This window comes from Ranitomeya variabilis, chromosome 6 (assembly GCF_051348905.1).
Source record: "Ranitomeya variabilis isolate aRanVar5 chromosome 6, aRanVar5.hap1, whole genome shotgun sequence".
Classification (NCBI taxonomy): domain Eukaryota; kingdom Metazoa; phylum Chordata; class Amphibia; order Anura; family Dendrobatidae; genus Ranitomeya; species Ranitomeya variabilis.
In genome coordinates this window covers 162,658,932-162,678,010 of record NC_135237.1, presented here as the reverse complement: position 1 = coordinate 162,678,010, position 19,079 = coordinate 162,658,932, and the positions used below count along the sequence as shown (strand labels likewise).

At 42.3% G+C, this 19,079-nt stretch overlaps 2 long non-coding RNA genes across 2 annotated transcripts; both read left to right on the top strand.

Annotated features, from left to right (window-relative positions):
• Positions 1-9,323: 9,323 nt before the first annotated feature.
• LOC143783530 (uncharacterized) lies at positions 9,324-9,826 on the top strand. Its single transcript, XR_013217236.1, has 3 exons — positions 9,324-9,335; positions 9,414-9,480; positions 9,720-9,826. It is a non-coding gene; the product is annotated as an uncharacterized LOC143783530 (long non-coding RNA).
• A 3,848-nt stretch (positions 9,827-13,674) lies between these two features.
• LOC143783528 (uncharacterized) lies at positions 13,675-14,175 on the top strand. The gene is made up of 3 exons (XR_013217235.1): positions 13,675-13,686; positions 13,765-13,831; positions 14,071-14,175. It is a non-coding gene; the product is annotated as an uncharacterized LOC143783528 (long non-coding RNA).
• Positions 14,176-19,079: the final 4,904 nt, after the last annotated feature.

Below are 19,079 nucleotides of genomic sequence, written 5' to 3'. Positions count from 1 at the left end.
TTACATAGGATAACATACTACAATGTACTCCCATAAATGTGGACCATTTATTGCAAACAAAATTTGGTATTTTGCACACCTAAAAAAGTAATTTTTCTAACAAATTAATTCAAGACCATGTTGCAAAAATGTGTACACCCCAGTTAAAGTGTTACTTAGCAAAGAAAACCCCTTTTTCATGTCATGCTGTCAGCAATGGCACCACACAGAAGAGAAATGACACAAGACCTGAAAAAGACAATTTCTTTACACAAGAAAACTGAAAGATCCCAGGAGATCATCAAAGCTTTACTTATCAGTCAGAATACTGTAGCAAAAGTGACACAAAAGATGAAACTGCAACCATTTGGCAAACATCCAGGCCAACCACAGAAGTTGACACCTGTACAGGAGAGTCTACTGATTAGAAGGGTTGAACAAAATCAACATGCAAGTTCACTGCAGTTAGATAACAAAGTAGACATCCAAATTGGGTTCAGCTTTTCTCATGACACAATATGGCATACACTGCATGGCATAAATGGGTGTCTTCCATAAAGGAAGCCTCTCATAAAGCCCATGTACAAAAAAGCATGACTACAATTTGCCAGGACTCATGTTGAAAAATTTGAAGACTACTGAGACACTGTACTCTGGAGTGATGAGATCATAGCTCACTATTTTTCCTCTAAAACACCACAGCATTTCAGAGTTAAGGATATATGTCCAATATTTATCCAAGTGTTGGATCAAAATCTGCAATGAAAGTCTATGGATCTGTGAAAAAATTAAACAACACTCGGATACCATCCAAGTGCTGTCCATTTTCCATAAGCTGCTAAATAGTAGAAGGTAGGGAAACTTGTTTTTCATCCAAGAAAAACTGACTCAGGCCAAACTTAAGAAAACCTGTCAGCAAGTAACCTACAGACAGTTTCAGGTTGGGCACCCTTATACTGAGTAAAATGATATCTTGGTTGATGAAATCCATCTTGTGGTTGTTGTTTAAACTTTAATTTCAGTTTTAAGTTAACCCCTTAATGACCGCCGATACGCCTTTTACCGGCGGCAGTTAAGGGTAATGAAACCACAGCGCCGTTAATTAACGGCGGTGTGGAAAAAGTGAATAGCGCCCCCCAGAGTCAGATTTTCTCGGGTCTCGGTTGCTGATGGTAGCCAAGACCCCAGAGAACATGATTCGGGGGGTTTTTACCGACCCCCGGGTTGCGACCGCCGGTAAATAACCATTTACCGGCGGCCGCAACCCCCCCCAAAAACGCGATTTCCCATTTAATTTCTCTGTCCTCCGATGTGATCGCACATCAGAGGACAGAGAAATGGGGTCCCAGATAGCCCCCCGATACTCACCTGTCTCCCCCGATGCTCCTTTTGGCTCCCGATGGGAAAAATGGTGGGCGCCCGCTGGCCGTCACCCGGCAGGTCTTTGGGGTCTCGGCTGCCGGGGGTAGCCGAGACCCAAAAAACATGATTGGGGTCGGTTAATTACCGGCCAATGCAAAAAAAAGAAAAAAGCTGCGTGTCATTCTCTGTTCTCCGATGTGATCGCACATCAGAGGACAGAGAAATAGGGGGATTCGGGGACCCTATCATACTTTCCGGTGTCCCTGGGTCCTCCTGCATCCTCTTCTGGCAGCTGGCTTCTTCCTCTGGGAAGAAAATGGCGGGCACATGTGCAGTGCGCCCACCGTGATGTGCCGGCCGGCAGAGGAAGATTCTTCCTCTTGTTTTATTTTGGTCACTGTGAGATCCTATCACAGTGATCAAAATAAAAAAAAATAGTAAATAACCCCCCTTTATCACCCTCTTAGTTAGGAAAAAATGATAAAATAAAAAAAGTATGTATTTCTATTTTCCAATTAGAGTTAGGGCTAGGGTTAGGGTTAGGGCTAAAGTTAGGGTTGGGGCTAAAGTTAGGGTTAGGGTTGGTGCTAAAGTTAGGGTTAGAGTTGGGATTAGGATTTGGATGAGGGTTAGGGTTGGTATTAGGGTTAAGGTTGGCATTAGGGTTACACTTTGGATTAGGGTTATGTTTGGGTTTAGGGTTAAGGTTGGGATTCAGGTTAGGTTTGAGGTTAGGGTTGAGATTATGATTAGGGGTGTGTTGGGCTCAGGGATTTGATTAGGATTAGATAGGGATTAGGGTTAGGGGTGTTTTGGCGTTAGTGTTGTGATTAGGGTTATGCCATAGGGTTAGGTTTAGGGTTAGGGGTGTTTTGGGGTTAGGGTTTTGATTAGGATTATGGATTGGGTTGGTATTAGTGTTATTGGTGTGTTGAGGTTATGGTTAGAGTTAGAATTGGGGGGTTTCCACTGTTTATGTACATCAGGGGGTCTCCAAATGTGAAAGACAATTTTGCGCTCAAAAAGTCAATTGGTGCTCCCTCCCTTCTGAGCTCTGTCGTGCACCCAAACAGTGGTTTATCCCCACATATGGGGTATCAGCGTACTCAGGACTCATTGAATAACAACTTTTTTTGTGGGGAAAAAATGATTTTTTATTTTCATGGCTCTGCGTCAAAATTCTGTGAAGCACTTGGGCGTTCAAAATGCTCACCACTAGGGTTGAGCGAAAACGATCGGCCAAATTCAAAAGTCGGGTTTCGTGAAACCCGACCCGATCTCACTGTGGGATCGGGTCGGCCGTCGGCGATCTTCGCTCCAAAGTTGGGTTTCGTTTTTTATATATATATATGTCATTGAGACACATATATATATATATATATATATATATATATATATATATATATATACATATATATATATACATTTATATTTACTTCAGCGCAATATATGTGAAAAGCCGGTAATTCAATTGCCGACTTTTCATTTCTCCTGCCTAAACCCAACATGATATGAGACATGGTTTACATACAGCAAACCATGTCATATCCCCCTTTTTTTTGCATATTCCACACTACTAATGTTAGTAGTGTGTATGTGCAAAATTTCGGCGCTGTAGCTATTACATTTAAGGGTTAAATTGCAGAAAAAAATTGGCGTAGGCTCCCGCGCAATTTTCTCCGCCAGAGTGGTAAAGCCAGTGACTGAGGGCAGATATTAATAGCCTAGAGAGGGTCCATGGTTATTGGCCCCCCCTGGCTACAAACATCTGCCCCCAGCCACCCCAGAAAAGGCACATCTGGAAGATGCGCCAATTCTGGCACTTGGCCACTCTCTTCCCACTCCTGTGTAGCAGTGGGATATGGGGTAATGAAGGGTTAATGCCACCTTGCTATTGTAAGGTGACATTAAGCTAGATTAATAATGGAGAGGCGTCAATTATGACACCTATCCATTATTAATCCAATTGTATGAAAGGGTTAAAAAAACACACACACATGATTAAAAAGTATTTTAATGAAATAAACACACCGGTTGTTTTAATATTTTATTGCTCTCTCAATCCACCTGAAGACCCTCGCTTGGAAAAATAATAAACCAACAATATACTTACCCTCTGATGAACTGTCACGTCCCACGAGGTAAATCCATCTGAAGGGGTTAAAATATTTTACAGGCAGGAGCTCTGCAAAAGCAGCTGTGCTCTTGCCTGTAAACCCCGGGGAATGAAGGTAATGTAGGTCAATGACCTGTAGTTACCTTCAGTCGCGGTGATGCGCCCCCTGCTGGATGTTCCTCACTGACCTGATCCCTAGTTTACATAGTGAATATATGCACGCACTGCACAAAAAAAACTTCTAAAGGCAGGTGCCAGCCATGGCAACTGCGCTGCAGCATAATCGCATGTTTATTATGTTGTTAACCCCTTCACCCCCAAGGGTGGTTTGCACGTTAATGACCAGGCCAATTTTTACAATTCTGACCACTGTCCTTTTAGGAGGTTATAACTCTGGAGTGCTTCAACGGATCCTGGTGATTCTGACACAGTTTTTTCGTGACATATTGTACTTCATGATAGTGGTAAAATTTCTTTGATATTACATGCGTTTATTTGTGAAAAAAATGGAAATTTGGCGAAAATTTTGAAAATTTCGCAATTTTCCGAATTTGAATTTTTATGCAATTAAATCACAGTGATATGTCACACAAAATACTTAATAAGTAACATTTCCCACATGTTTACTTTACATCAGCACAATTTTGGAACCAAAATTTTTTTTTGTTAGGGGGTTATAAGGGTTAAAATTTGACCAGCAATTTCTCATTTTTACAACACCATTTTTTTTTAGGGACCACATCTCATTTGAAGTCATTTTGAGGGGTCTATATGTTAGAAAATACCCAAGTGTGACACCATTCTAAAAACTGCACCCTTCAAAGTGCTCAAAACCACATTCAAGAAGTTTATTAACCCTTCAGGTGTTTCACAGGAATTTTTGGAGTGTTTAAATAAAAATGAACATTTAGCTTTTTTTCACACAAAATTTACTTCAGCTCCAATTTGTTTTATTTTACCAAGGGTAGGTGAAAATGGACCTCAAAAGACGTTGTACAATTTGTCCTGAGTACGCCGATACCCCATATGTGGGGGTAAACCACTGTTTGGGCGCATTGCAGAGCTCGGAAGCGAAGGAGCGCCATTTGACTTTTTAATGTAAAATTGACTGGAATTGAGATGGGACACCATGTTGCGTATGGAGAGCCCCTGATGTGCCTAAACATTGAAACCCCCCACAAGTGACACCATTTTGGAAAGTAGACCCCCTAAGGAACTTATCTAGAGGTGTGGTGAGCACTTTGACCCACCAAGTGCTTCACAGAAGTTTATAGTGCAGAGCCGTAAAAATAAAACAAAAATTTTTTCCACAAAAATTATATTTTAGCCCCCAGTTTTGTATTTTCCCGAGGGTAACAGGAGAAATTGGACCCCAAAAGTTGTTGTCCAATTTGTCCTGAGTACGCCAATACCCCATATGTAGGGGGGAACCACCGTTTGGGCGCATGGGAGGGCTCGGAAGGGAAGGAGCGCCATTTGGAATGCAGACTTAGATGGAATGGTCTGCAGGCGTCACATTGCGTTTGCAGAGCCCCTAATGTACCTAAACAGTAGAAACCCCCCACAAGTGACACCATTTTGGAAAGTAGACCCCCTAAGGAACTCATCTCGATGTGTTGTGAGAGCTTTGAACCCCCAAGTGTTTCTCTACAGATTATAACGCAGAGCCATGCAAATAAAAAATATTTTTTTTTCCACAAAAATTATTTTTAGCCCCTAGTTTTGTATTTTCCCAAGGGTAACAGGAGAAATTGGACCCCAAAAGTTGTTCTCCAATGTGTTCTGAGTACGCTGATACCCCATATGTTGGGGTAAACCCCTGTTTGGGCGCACAGGAGAGCTTGGAAGGGAAGGAACAATGTTTTACTTTTTCAACGCAGAATTGGCTGGAATTGAGATTGGACACCATGTCGCGTTTGGAGAGCCCCTGATGTGCCTAAACAGTGGAAACCCCCCAATTATAACTGAAAGCCTAGTCCAAACACACCCCTAACCCTAATCCCAATGGTAACCCTAACCACACCTCTAACCCAGACACACCCCTAACCCTAATCCCAACCCTATTCCAAACCGTAAATGTAATCCAAACCCTAACCCTAACTTTAGCCCCAACCCTAACCCTAACTTTATCCCCAACCCTAGCCCCAACACTAAGCCTAGCCCTAGCCTTAACCCTAGCCCTAACCCTAACCTTAGCCCTAACCTTAGCCCTAACCCTAGCCCTAACCCTAGCCCTAACCCTAACCCTAAAGGGAAAATTGAAATAAATACATTTTTACATTTTTTTAAATTTTTCCCTAACTAAGCGGGTGATGAAGAGGGGCTTGATTTACTTTTATAGCGGGTTTTTTAGCGGATTTTTATGATTGGCAGCCGTCACACACTGAAAGACGCTTTTTATTGCAAAAAATAATTTTGGCTTACCACATTTTGAGAGCTATAATTTTTCCATATTTTGGTCTACAGAGTCATGTGAGGTTTTTTGCGGGATGAGTTGACGTTTTTATTGGTAACACGTTCGGGCACGGGAGATTTTTTGATCGCTTTTTATTATGATTTTTGTGAGGCAGAATGACCAAAAACCAGCTATTCATGAATTTCTTTTGGGGGAGGCGTTTATACCGTTCCGCGTTTGGTTAAATTGATAAAGCAGTTTTATTCTTCGGGTCGTACGATTACAGCGATACCTCATTTATATCATTTTTTATGTTTTGGCGCTTTTATACGATAAAAACTATTTTAGAGAAAAAATAATTATTTTGGCATCGCTTTATTCTGAGGACTATAACTTTTTTATTTTTTAGCTGATGATGCTGTATGGCAGCTCATTTTTTGCGGGACAAGATGACGTTTTCAGCAGTACCATGGTTATTTATATCTGTCTTTTTGATCGCGTGCTATTCTTCTTTTTGTTTGGTGGTATGAGAATAAAGCGTTGTTTTTTGCCTCGTTTTTTTTTTTTTTTCTTTACGGTGTTCACTGAAGGGGTTAACTAGTGATATAGTTTTATAGGTGGGGTCGTTTCGGACGCAGAGATACTAAACATGTGTACTTTTATTGTTTGATTTTTTTTTTATTTAGATAAAGAAATGTATTTATGGGAATAATTTTTTTATTTATTTATTTATTTAGGAATTTTTTTTTAATTTTTTTTTACACATGTGGAAAAATGTTTTTTTACTTTTTCACTTTGTCCCAGGGGGGGACATCACAGATCACTTATCTGACAGTTTGCACAGCACTCTGTCAGATCACCGATCTGAGTTACAGTGCAGCAGGCTTACCAGAGCCTGTTCTGCACCCAGAAGTAATCCCTGCAGGACCCGGATGCAGCCCCGTGGCCATTTTGGATCTGGGGCCTGCAGGGATAGGAGGTAAGAGACCCTTGCAGCAACGCGATCACATCGCATTGCTCCGGGGGTCTCAGGGAAGCCTGCAGGGAGCCCCCTCCCTGCGCGATGCTTCCCTGTACTGCCGGCACACCGCGATCATGTTTGATCGCGGTGTGCCGGGGGTTAATGTGCCGGGGGCAGTCCGTGACCGCTCCTGGCACATAGTGCCGGATGTCAGCTGCGATAGGCAGCTGACACCCGGCCACGATCGGCCGCGCTCCCCCCGTGAGCGCGGCCGATCGCGCTGGACTTACTATTCCGTCCTTGGGAATTAGGGCCCACCCCACATGGACGGAATAGTATGTCCAATGGCAGAAAGGTGTTAATAAATGTACTTGAGGTTATTCTGAGAAGTATATATAAAAAAAAAATCACTTTTAAAATGGCTCCCGCCATGCCTGCGCAGTGGCAGCTATCGGTGTATATAGAGGTGATCCAATAACTGCTATTGCACAGGCGCCAGTGACGCCATCTTGCTAGAGAGGAAAAAAAATAAATGTCCTCCTCCAAGATGGTGCCGCCCATGCACTAGCAGTAGTAGCTATCGGGTCACCTCTATATACACCGATAGCTGCAACTGCTCAGGTGCGGCGAGCAAAATTTTAAAATTATTTTTTTATACTACTCAGGATAACCTCAAGCACATTTTTTAACTACACAGTAAGCATGCAATTATGCTGCAGCGCATATGCCATAGCTGGCACCTGCCTGCAGAAGGGGTTTTTTTTTGCAGTATGTACAAATGTTCATTATGTAAACTAGGGGGCAGGTCAGTGAGGGATCAGTGACCTGTCAGAAGCCATCAGTATGAATAACTAAGCAGAGAACCACAATAAAGACCCCCAGAGGCCACCCCGGAGCACAAGCATATCATTAACTCAAAACTGAAAATAAAGATTAAACAACAACCACAAGATGGATTTCATCAACAAAGGTATCATTTTAATCAGTATCATGGCGCCAACCTGACACTGTCTGTATGTTACTGTGCACAATACTGCTGGCAGGTTCCCTTTAAATGTGAAACAACACCGTGAGCACAGCTACGAAGTGGTGCTATAGTTAGGCTCCCACGCCATATACTTAATCAACATAAAACTTAGCACTCAACTTAGGATGCTTGGAACAGAAGAATTTATTTTGCAGTATACTCAAAACGTTTCGGTTTAACATGAACCTTCTTCAGTTTCTACAAAATGTAAAAAGTGCAAATAAATACAAAAAAACAAAATAACCAAAGTATTTACAAAAAGGAGAAACAATCGGTCAAATACAATGTAATCATACATGATACTCCGCGGAAGTGCATCTGGCAGAGAATATAAGCCAAAATCCGAGCACAATCAAATATAGGTGTAAGGAAGAGAGGAAGTGCAGGACAAATGTTAGATACGTGTCCACATGGTATAAGGTAACTAGAGAACATACCGTATACTGAATACATGTGATGAATGGGGCCGGAAGTCAGTGGGCCACACAAATTCTATGCTGGGGGCTGTGGAAAGTAACGGGGTAACCAGAGGGTTAAACAAAGGACAACTGAGGGAGAAATATAGATGGATATGCTACTTACACCACAGCCGAGGTATGCAGAGAGAAGTGCTGTAGGAATTTAAAATAATAGTAGTAAGTGGGTGAAATGGAGGTAAACGCATTAACCATGCGAGGAGGGGTTAAATTACCTTTAGGAGAGCGAGGTGTAGGCGTGCATACCGCCAGACGCGGAGTCCACCGCTAGTCTGGGGATGTAGACTCCAAAGTTGTCATGTTTATTAGGTGCTCTCTTTACATGCTTAATGCTTGTTGTGTTTGCATACTAATATATTGTTCTGTTCTCTACTAGAGCCGCTTATATTAATATGATTGGAAGTCACCAGCACGAATTTCCTCCTGCACGTCTACAACATTGGTCACAGCTACTCCTCTGGATAGTAGTTTGCACCTAGTTTCACCTTAGCAGACTATGGGCACTTCTTTTGCTATACATGGTTCACATTTCTCCATAGAAGTGTATGCTCCGCCCACCCTCTTGCCCACATCTGCTCCCTGCAACACCCCTCTCACTTTGTCCCCACCATACATCTCATGTCACCTGTTCCCCTAGCTGCTTTCATATTCCCATCTATTTGCGGTTGCCAGCCTCCAGCCAGGTTTTATTTTAGTTCGCTCCCCATCTACAACATTGCTTTTTTTTTTTTTTTTTTTTTCCCTCTCAGTAGCGATATGTCACTCCCGGCCAGGGCTCCTCACTCATTGGTTTGCTGGCTAAGGTGTCCCGCCCTTTCCCTTCTTAAACTCCATTTGGAGTCTACATCCCCAGACTAGCGGTGGACTCCGCGTCTGGCGGCATGCACGCCTACACCTCGCTCTCCTAAAGGTAATTTAACCCCTCCTCGCACGGTTAATGCGTTTACCTCCATTTCACCCACTTACTACTATTATTTTAAATTGCTACAGCACTTCTCTCTGCATACCTCGGCTGTGGTGTAAGTAGCATATCCATCTATATTTCTTCCTCAGTTGTCCTTTGTTTAACCCTCTGGTTACCCCGTTACTTTCCACAGCCCCCAGCATAGAATTTGTGTGGCCCACTGACTTCCGGCCCCATTCATCACATGTATTCAGTATACGGTATGTTCTCTAGTTACCTTATACCACGTGGACACGTATCTAACATTTGTCCTGCACTTCCTCTCTTCCTTACACCTATATTTGATTGTGCTCGGATTTTGGCTTATATTCTCTGCCAGATTCACTTCCGCTGAGTATCATGTATGATTGCATTGTATTTGACCGATTGTTTCTCCTTTTTGTAAATACTTTGGTTATTTTGTTTTTTTGTATTTATTTGCACTTTTTACATTTTGTAGAAACTGAAGAAGGTTCATGTTGAACCGAAACGTTTTGAGTATACTGCAAAATAAATTCTTCTGTTCCAAGCATCCTAAGTTAAGTGCTAAGTTTTATGTTGATTAAGTATATGGCGTGGGAGCCTAACTATAGCACCACTTCGTAGCTGTGCTCACGGTGTTGTTTCACACACAAGTTCCCTTACGTGTTTAGCACGCTACTCGGTCATGTCCACCACTACCACATTTTCCTACAACGCAGAGGAAACAGCCAACATCCTCGCACAGTCTAAAATCTCCAGTGAATTTCTATTAATTCCCCCGAGTGAGACCTGGGGCAGGGATCTTGAGCGCGAACTAAGATTCGCCACCAACATCAAACTACATTGTGCCACCCTCTCGGAATACCTGAGGGTACAACGCATTCCACGAGGCTTACGGGTTCCTCTGCGTCCCACATTGTTCCATGAATCACCTGAGTTTTGTGCCAAATTCGAACAGATATTGAACAAGTGCTCTCTTGACCTCATAACCCTAACTGTTGAATTTCTCCAGAAAGCAATCGCTTCTAGCTCTGATAAAATTAAGGTCATTGAGGCCCAGCTGTCAACAACAGGCACTCCGGAGGAACTTGCTACTCTAAAATCTGAGATTGAAGATCGCATCAACCGCCACAAACGAGATATCGAAATAAGAAAACGGAACAAGTTTGCCCGGGACGCCGAGGACTATAGACTGAACCACGTATACAGATGGCAGGACAGTTCAAGGCGCATTACTACACGTCATCCTCCACATACTTCTTCCGACTTCTCCACCTCCGGCTCCGACCAGGAGCAAGGACTAACCTCTGCTACCGCAGTTCCTTTTTTAGGTCAACGCAGCCGCCCCAACTACAGACGAAAACGCGACGGGGACAGAAACACAAGAAGGGACCAGGACTCGGGGCGCATCACCCGTTCCAAGGTATGGACAATTTGGTAGTTAATATTTCATCAAGAACATTGAGCCCTTCCGAACATTGTTTACTACAGAAGGGGCTGTCATTCTGCCCCTCTTACCCTTGTCGGACGTTTGATCTTGAGATGGATTTACAACGTTTTTTCAGGTTAATTAGACTTAAGGCACATTTTTCCTCCATCCCTTCTTCTGGACCTAGTCCCCCAGTTACCACTAACCCCAAATGCCTTTCAGCTATTAGTTTGGGTCTACGCAGTAAGAGTTCATTTCGTCCACCCCATACCTCACATGCGGTTGAAACCTTTGTGACATTTGTACATAATTCCTTTCAAACATTGCGACATGACATTGAAAGAGGGGCCCTGTTTTATCCATCCAATCTTACATTGGAGGAACGGCATGCTCTAATGGCCCTGCAAAATGATAACTCCATAATTATAAAACCGGCGGATAAAGGGGGTGCTTTGGTGGTGATGGACAAATCTCTCTATCTGGCAGAAATCACGCGACAATTAAGTGACCGGTCAGTCTACTGTCCCCTAAATAAGGACCCCTCTTATAACATTAGACACGAAATCGAGGTGATCCTTCATAGATATTCCTCCCTTGGTGTCCTAGACCAAAAAACCTGCGATTTCCTTACCAACCATAACCCCATCACTCCAGTGTTTTACACCCTCCCCAAAATTCACAAAAATCTACAAAATCCCCCGGGGAGACCGATCGTGGCATCGACCGACTCCATCCTGTCACCATTAGCAATATACTTAGAAAAAATTCTTACCCCTCTGATCAAACAGACACCATCTTTTTTACTCGATACCAACGCTTTTCTGGACACCATACGCCAAATCGGCTCCATCCCTACTGATGCCCTACTTGTCACTCTGGAAGTAAAAGATCTCTATACCTCCATCCCCCATCTAGAGGGTATAGCTTCCACACAGAGACTCCTGTCTACTACAAACATGGATCCGGACCAGATCCAGATGTGCGTTGACCTCCTCACACTGGTACTTACCTCTAACTACTTCCGTTTCCAAGATGATTTTTTCCTACAGATACGCGGGACCGCAATGGGCTCTAATGTGGCACCCCCTATGCTAACGCCTATATGGCAGACTTCGAAGCAACTATCATATATGACAATGACCTATTTCGTAACCACGTAATTGTGTGGAAACGCTATATAGATGACGTCTTTTGCATCTGGGGGGGCACATTAGAGTCCCTCTTGCTTTTTCTGGACTTCCTTAATCTCTCCTGGCCAGGCATTTCCTTCACCATGGGACATGACCAACAACGGGTCAACTTCCTAGACACCTTGGTTATTAAAGATTCCAATGGCACTCTTACCACGGATCTCTATATCAAACAGACTGACCGTAATAGTCTTCTTCACTTCCAGAGTTTACATCCTCCTGCCACAAAAAAATCTATCCCCAAGTCACAATTTCATTGAGTACAGTGCATTGTATCTGACCCTGCCACTCGGGACCTACGCCTAGTGGAAATGACAGACAAATTTCTTACAAGGGGTTATCCTTCCACCCTGTTGAATGAGGCTAAGGTGCCCTCTAATAGAGCCCAACGCAATAATTCCAAACGTATACCGTTTGTACATACATTCCATCCTTTCACGTACATCATCCACAAGGCTATCCATAAAAATTGGTCTCTTTTGTCTACTGCTCATCCGGACGTCCCGGAGTTCGGACAACCCTTCCTCCCATGCTTCAAGCGACCATGCAATATTAAAGACAACCTTGTAAAGGCCGACATTGGCCCTAAACTTCCCCGTGAGAAGCAGAGTTTTCTACACAGACCCAAAGTAGGGACCTTCCCGTGCTTACACTGTGCCCAGTGTAACAATGTCCTCAAAGGGGAGAAATTTATACATCCCCTATCGGGCAAAGAGTTCAAAGTACAAGGTTTCTTTACTTGCGACTCGTCTTTTGTCATCTATCTTATCAAGTGCCCATGTGGCCTGCTGTACGTGGGGGAGACGTCCCAACCCATTAGAGACAGAATTTCCAAACATAAAAGTACCATCAGATGTAAGAATCTTCTTCTCCCTATCCCGCATCATTTTATCACCAAGGGACATAATATCTCCCAGCTGAGATACCAAATTATTGAACACGTGCCACCCCCACGCAGGGGTGGTAACAGGATTCTTACTTTGAGAAAACGTGAGGCCTTCTGGATTCACACTCTTGACACCATGAGTCCAAGGGGCCTGAATAGGGAATATGAAATATCAGCATTTATTTAACGTGCTCTCTCCTTTGTTGTCATTTTGGTTATTTGTCATATTTATTAGGTGCTCTCTTTACATGCTTAATGCTTGTTGTGTTTGCATACTAATATATTGTTCTGTTCTCTACTAGAGCCGCTTATATTAATATGATTGGAAGTCACCAGCACGAATTTCCTCCTGCACGTCTACAGCATTGGGCACAGCTACTCCTCTGGATAGTAGTTTGCACCTAGTTTCACCTTAGCAGACTATGGGCACTTCTTTTGCTATACATGGTTCACATTTCTCCATAGAAGTGTATGCTCCGCCCACCCTCTTGCCCACATCTGCTCCCTGCAACACCCCTCTCACTTTGTCCCCACCATACATCTCATGTCACCTGTTCCCCTAGCTGCTTTCATATTCCCATCTATTTGCGGTTGCCAGCCTCCAGCCAGGTTTTATTTTAGTTCGCTCCTCATCTACAACATTGCTTTTTTTTTTTTTTTCCCCTCTCAGTAGCGATATGTCACTCCCGGCCAGGGCTCCTCACTCATTGGTTTGCTGGCTAAGGTGTCCCGCCCCTTCCCTTCTTAAACTCCATTTGGAGTCTACATCCCCAGACTAGAGGTGGACTCCGCGTCTGGCGGCATGCACGCCTACACCTCGCTCTCCTAAAGGTAATTTAACCCCTCCTCGCACGGTTAATGCGTTTACCTCCATTTCACCCACTTACTACTATTATTTTAAATTCCTACAGCACTTCTCTCTGCATACCTCGGCTGTGGTGTAAGTAGCATATCCATCTATATTTCTCCCTCAGTTGTCCTTTGTTTAACCCTCTGGTTACCCCGTTACTTTCCACAGCCCCCAGCATAGAATTTGTGTGGCCCACTGACTTCCGGCCCCATTCATCACATGTATTCAGTATACGGTATGTTCTCTAGTTACCTTATACCACGTGGACACGTATCTAACATTTGTCCTGCACTTCCTCTCTTCCTTACACCTATATTTGATTGTGCTCGGATTTTGGCTTATATTCTCTGCCAGATTCACTTCCGCTGAGTATCATGTATGATTACATTGTATTTGACCGATTGTTTCTCCTTTTTGTAAATACTTTGGTTATTTTGTTTTTTTGTATTTATTTGCACTTTTTACATTTTGTAGAAACTGAAGAAGGTTCATGTTGAACCGAAACGTTTTGAGTATACTGCAAAATAAATTCTTCTGTTCCAAGCATCCTAAGTTGAGTGCTAAGTTTTATGTTGATTAGGTTCCCTTTAAATGACACTTGGATGAAAATCCGATAAAAATCAGAAGAAAATCACTTGTGTAATTAGGACCAGTTTTCTCATATGTAAAAACATGGTCATCTACAAGAGCTTTAGTCATTTTTAAAATTTGACCCATAAATGCTTAAGTTCATTGTTTATAATGTAACCTCCAAGAACTGTTTTCCATCACCCCTAATTTTATTTACTCGACTGTGCTGATTGATTTCACCAACTAAAGTGATATATACAGTCAAACTGGCATCCTTTGCAATTCCTCAATAGTAATTTTTTTTTAATGTATTTTGATTAAATGCAAATGGGAATGATGTCTGAATAGAAGCTACTGACTACCTATATGATGGATTATGAGTCAACTTAACTTTAACTGAAAACAACTTTACAAGACTTCCTTGGAAGTGCCTTAGTGATCTTAATGCTCTTTTTAATGAAAAAATTGTTCTAACATTTCATTTATGTCATGTAAACAGTTGATAAGATGACTTTCAACATAAGGTTCCGCTAATAATTTTCTTGTAAAATATATGTACATTATAAACACAAAAATGTATATACAAATGTTCTTCTTATCTACATTATGTATATGTTAGATATTTCTGAATCATCACTGAAGGCAGTTTTATGATTCTGTTTATATAGTCACAAATAAGAATAGGTCACTTTTGGTAAGGGAGGGGTGATTTATGCTCACATAAATTCAGTGAAAAATGTAGTATGATTATATTACCATTGTGGATGAGCTGTACGAAGTAATTTACTGAATGTAATTCAGTTACATCTTCCAGTTACATTTACTTTCTTTTTAAGGAAAGGCAGTACTTTTCTCTATGCTTTGTACTAATATTTATAAAATTCACAGTATAATATTTTGAATGAATATTGATGTTTAAGTCTTGCCGATGGCATTAACAGTGTACACGACAATGACTTGTGTATTCTCAACAGGGCTGGATTCAAAAGAATAGCCACAGTGTGTATATTATACTTATAAAAACAGGTGGGCTCACGGAATTTTGGGGTGTGGCTGCCTATTTGAGGTTGTGCACCTTTTTTATTTAGCTTTGTGTTAGGCCCTATTCACGCGTCAGTGTCTCCTTCACATTTCTCACAAATACTGAAGGCACTTACACATGTAGTCCCATTCAAATCTGTGGGTCTGTGCACATGTCAGTGGGTTCACAGGGAACGTGTGTAATCAGTGTAAGACATATCAGAATGAAACAGATAGCGCTGGTCCCAGGAGCTAGGTGCTACTACAACTGTCATCATCTTTGCCCCGTCTCCTTGCTATCAGTGAGATCAGCTGATGCTGATGACAGTTGTAGTCAGCACTCACTGCCTGGCAACAGCACTAACCACTGTACAACTGTCATCATCCTCGCCTGGTCTTCCTGCGATCACCAAGACCAGGCAATGCTGATGATATTTGCAATAAAGGCATTAACTAAATAATACATTAAAAAAATGGCGTGGGGTCCGCACTATATTTTAAAACCGGCACAGGTAAAGCAGACAGCTGCAGGCTTCTAATATCATGCTGGGACAGTTCATGTTTATTGGCCTATCTGAATCAAAAAATAGAAGCCTGTAGCCATCCCAGAATTGGCTCATCATATTAGTAGCTACATTCTAGCTACTGTCCCAATCCCTGATGATACAGCTTCTGCGGTGAAACATGTTAGGGGGACTTGTGTTTTTAAATAATTTGTTCTAGTCTACCAACAGAGATGACACCTCAAAGAGTCACTGCATGATAATCTTGGCTACGCTTTCACAATGATAATTATCTCTAATTTACTCAGCTATTTAAAAATAAAAATAAAAGTTTAATTTAAGGGCTTACTAGTGAATGTTTTTTGGGGGTCTCTCCAATTTGTCTGATCAATATACACATCCCTTTGAAGTCCATAATGTAGTCCCATTATATGTATTTCTAGCAAAATAATAACACCAACTCCCAGCTGCTGCTTTCCCTCAGCTGGTTATTAAAAATAATTTATTTTCAGACATGCTGGAACAATCCTAATTTGGTACATCTTGTTGGTTTGGGATAGCTTTTAAACTTTTTTGCTAAACATAAAGTTAACTAAGTACCCAATGTTTTTTAAATGTGTTAATATTTATTTACTTACAGCAGATTTTCTACTCATTGTTTTCATGTTAGGTTATATATGGATTCAAGAGAGGTATATACAGGAGTGCAATTCACCTGCAATTTTAAGAAGGGACCTTCACCAGATTTAAGGTACCGTTACACTAAACGATTTACCAATGATCACGACCAGCGATACGACCTGGCCGTGATCGTTGGTAAGTCGTTGTGTGGTCGCTGGAGAGCTGTCACACAGACAGCTCTCCAGCGACCAACGATGCCGAAGTCCCCGGGTAACCAGGGTAAACATCGGGTTACTAAGCGCAGGGTCACGCTTAGTAACTCAATGTTTACCCTGGTTACCATTGTAAATGTAAAAAAAAAAAAAAAACAGTACATACTTACATTCTGATGGCTGTCACGTCCCTCGCCGTCAGCTTACCGCACTGACTGTGTCATTGCTGGCCGTAAAGCACAGCACAGCGGTGACGTCACCGCTGTGCTCTGCTTTTACTTTACGGCCGGTGCTCACAGTCAGTGCGGGAAGCTGACGGCGGGGGACGTGACGGACACCGGAATGTAAGTATGTACTGATTTTTTTTTTTTACATTTACAATGGTAACCAGGGTAAACATCGGGTTACTAAGCGCGGCCCTGCGCTTAGCAACCCGATGTTTACCCTGGTTACAAGTGAACACATCACTGGATCGGTGTCACACACAACGATCCAGCGATGACAGCGGGTGATCCAGCGACGAAATAAAGTTCTGGACTTCTAGCTCCGACCAGCGATGTCACAGCAGGATCCTGATCGCTGCTGCATGTCAAACACAACGAGATCGCTATCCAGGACGCTGCAACGTCACGGATCGCTGTCGTTCTCGTTCAAAAGTTGCTCAGTGTGACGGTACCCTTTAGTCTATCACATCTAATCCAGCATTGCTTTAGACTCAGCTTCTTATTGCTATAGTTTTGATTCCTTAGTAGTAGCCATTTCAGTAGCAAAATATTCAAATGGGGCTATGATCCTTGATTATTTAAATTGATAATAACCTTTCATGGGCTAGCTAGGTGTCAACAAATATGCTGCAACTTGCAATCTTATTATTAAAAAAATAACAGAAAAATTAAATATATAGGCTGAAGATAATTTCTTTGAGTAGTATGGTAGTATTGTACCTAATTTATATTAATGGATCATATGAGAAGAAATGCCAATATAATGGTATTCAACAATAGAAAAGATGAAGGTCTGATTTCATAAAGTAGAAATAATTTATTAGTCACAAAAATAGGTTACCAACAATAATACAGACATAATAAAAAGACATGACCACAGAGGAGGAAGAGTGACATATTGGGCAAAATTAATTGGGCAAAAAAAAAATTCAGATTGACAGGATAAATCAAAATATCATCATATAGTATGAAAATTCAAAGAGTAATTTGGTAAACTTGGTGAATAGAATCATTAATCCTGTGGGCAAGCTTCAGGCCATGTATCCAATTTGGAGACCCAGAAATTAAATGGGGCAGACACATCAGTTATTGCGTGAAGACGTGTGGACACATACACTTCCACAATATCATGCAGCTTCCTTCTAATATGGATAGTATCAGATGGTAATGCCAGATGTTGTGGCATGCTCATAAAGTTTTGCCACATTTTGGCCATGCTAATCCTGCCTCCCAAGGTGGTGGTGGTGCCCCAACTACATTGGCAACTTCCTCCTCCGCCTCTACATTGTTCTTCCACTGAGTCCTCTCTGTCAGGTGTGAAAGCCATCAGTAATTTCTATACCAGCATGTGCTTGTATTCACGTATTTTGAAGTAATGATGGTTTATTGTCCTTGTAGCAGGGATCCAGCAGGGTGGAAAGATGTGGAAATCCGATGGTGCAAGGTTGGGTGAATAAGGGGGATGTGGTAGAATTTGAAAGCCACAAGAGCATGCTTCCATTTGGATAACATGTGAGTTGTGAACTGGTGCATTGTCTTGCAGAAGGCGAACAACTTTGGTGAGCATGCCACGTCTCTTGGTTTTGATGGCCTCTCGCAATTTCCGCAGCAGTGAAGCATAGTATTGTCATGGGGAGACTAGGTGAGCGAGAGCTAAAAACCTGGGCCCCTGCAGTTTCCCTCAGACTAGGGAAAACCTGACTGACCCTCTACCTGGAGTTTACACTGATGGTGTGCATGTCCAGGCCTCGAACCTCACCCTGACTCCTGTATTAACCCTAGGCTGATACCTCCGCCCTCCACCCAGTGAAAAGGTAATATTCCAATACCCACAGTTAGCACAGACAAGGATAAAGGAAAATATACACCATGCCGCAGTCACTCAGGAATACACTATAAATGTGCAGGGCAAAATAAATACAAATATAGGAAGGAGTAAATAAGACAGAGAAAAATACACCACCAGCAACGAATCTCCAACAACCAGCTCTCCACTCCAGACCGAGATAACAACGCACAAGACAGAAGCTATAATCGGCGACGCCCAATGAACAGGAGAACTATTTAAAGGCCATGGGAATGGCCCAGCTTCCAATCCTAGGATTAGGTAAATTAACCCCGGAACAGCTAGATAAAATCTAGCAGATGCCAATGAGCAAATAGTGGTCAAAAGCAGAATTACCGCTGTCTGTCGGACGACCTGGTCTGAACAGCGTCCGACATGACAAGTATGCCCCAGTGGTCATGGTACCCTTTGCTAGGAACTCCATCAATACTATTTCGTGCTGGTCCCAAAATATTGTGAGCATGACCTTTCCTGCTGAGGGTTGGTC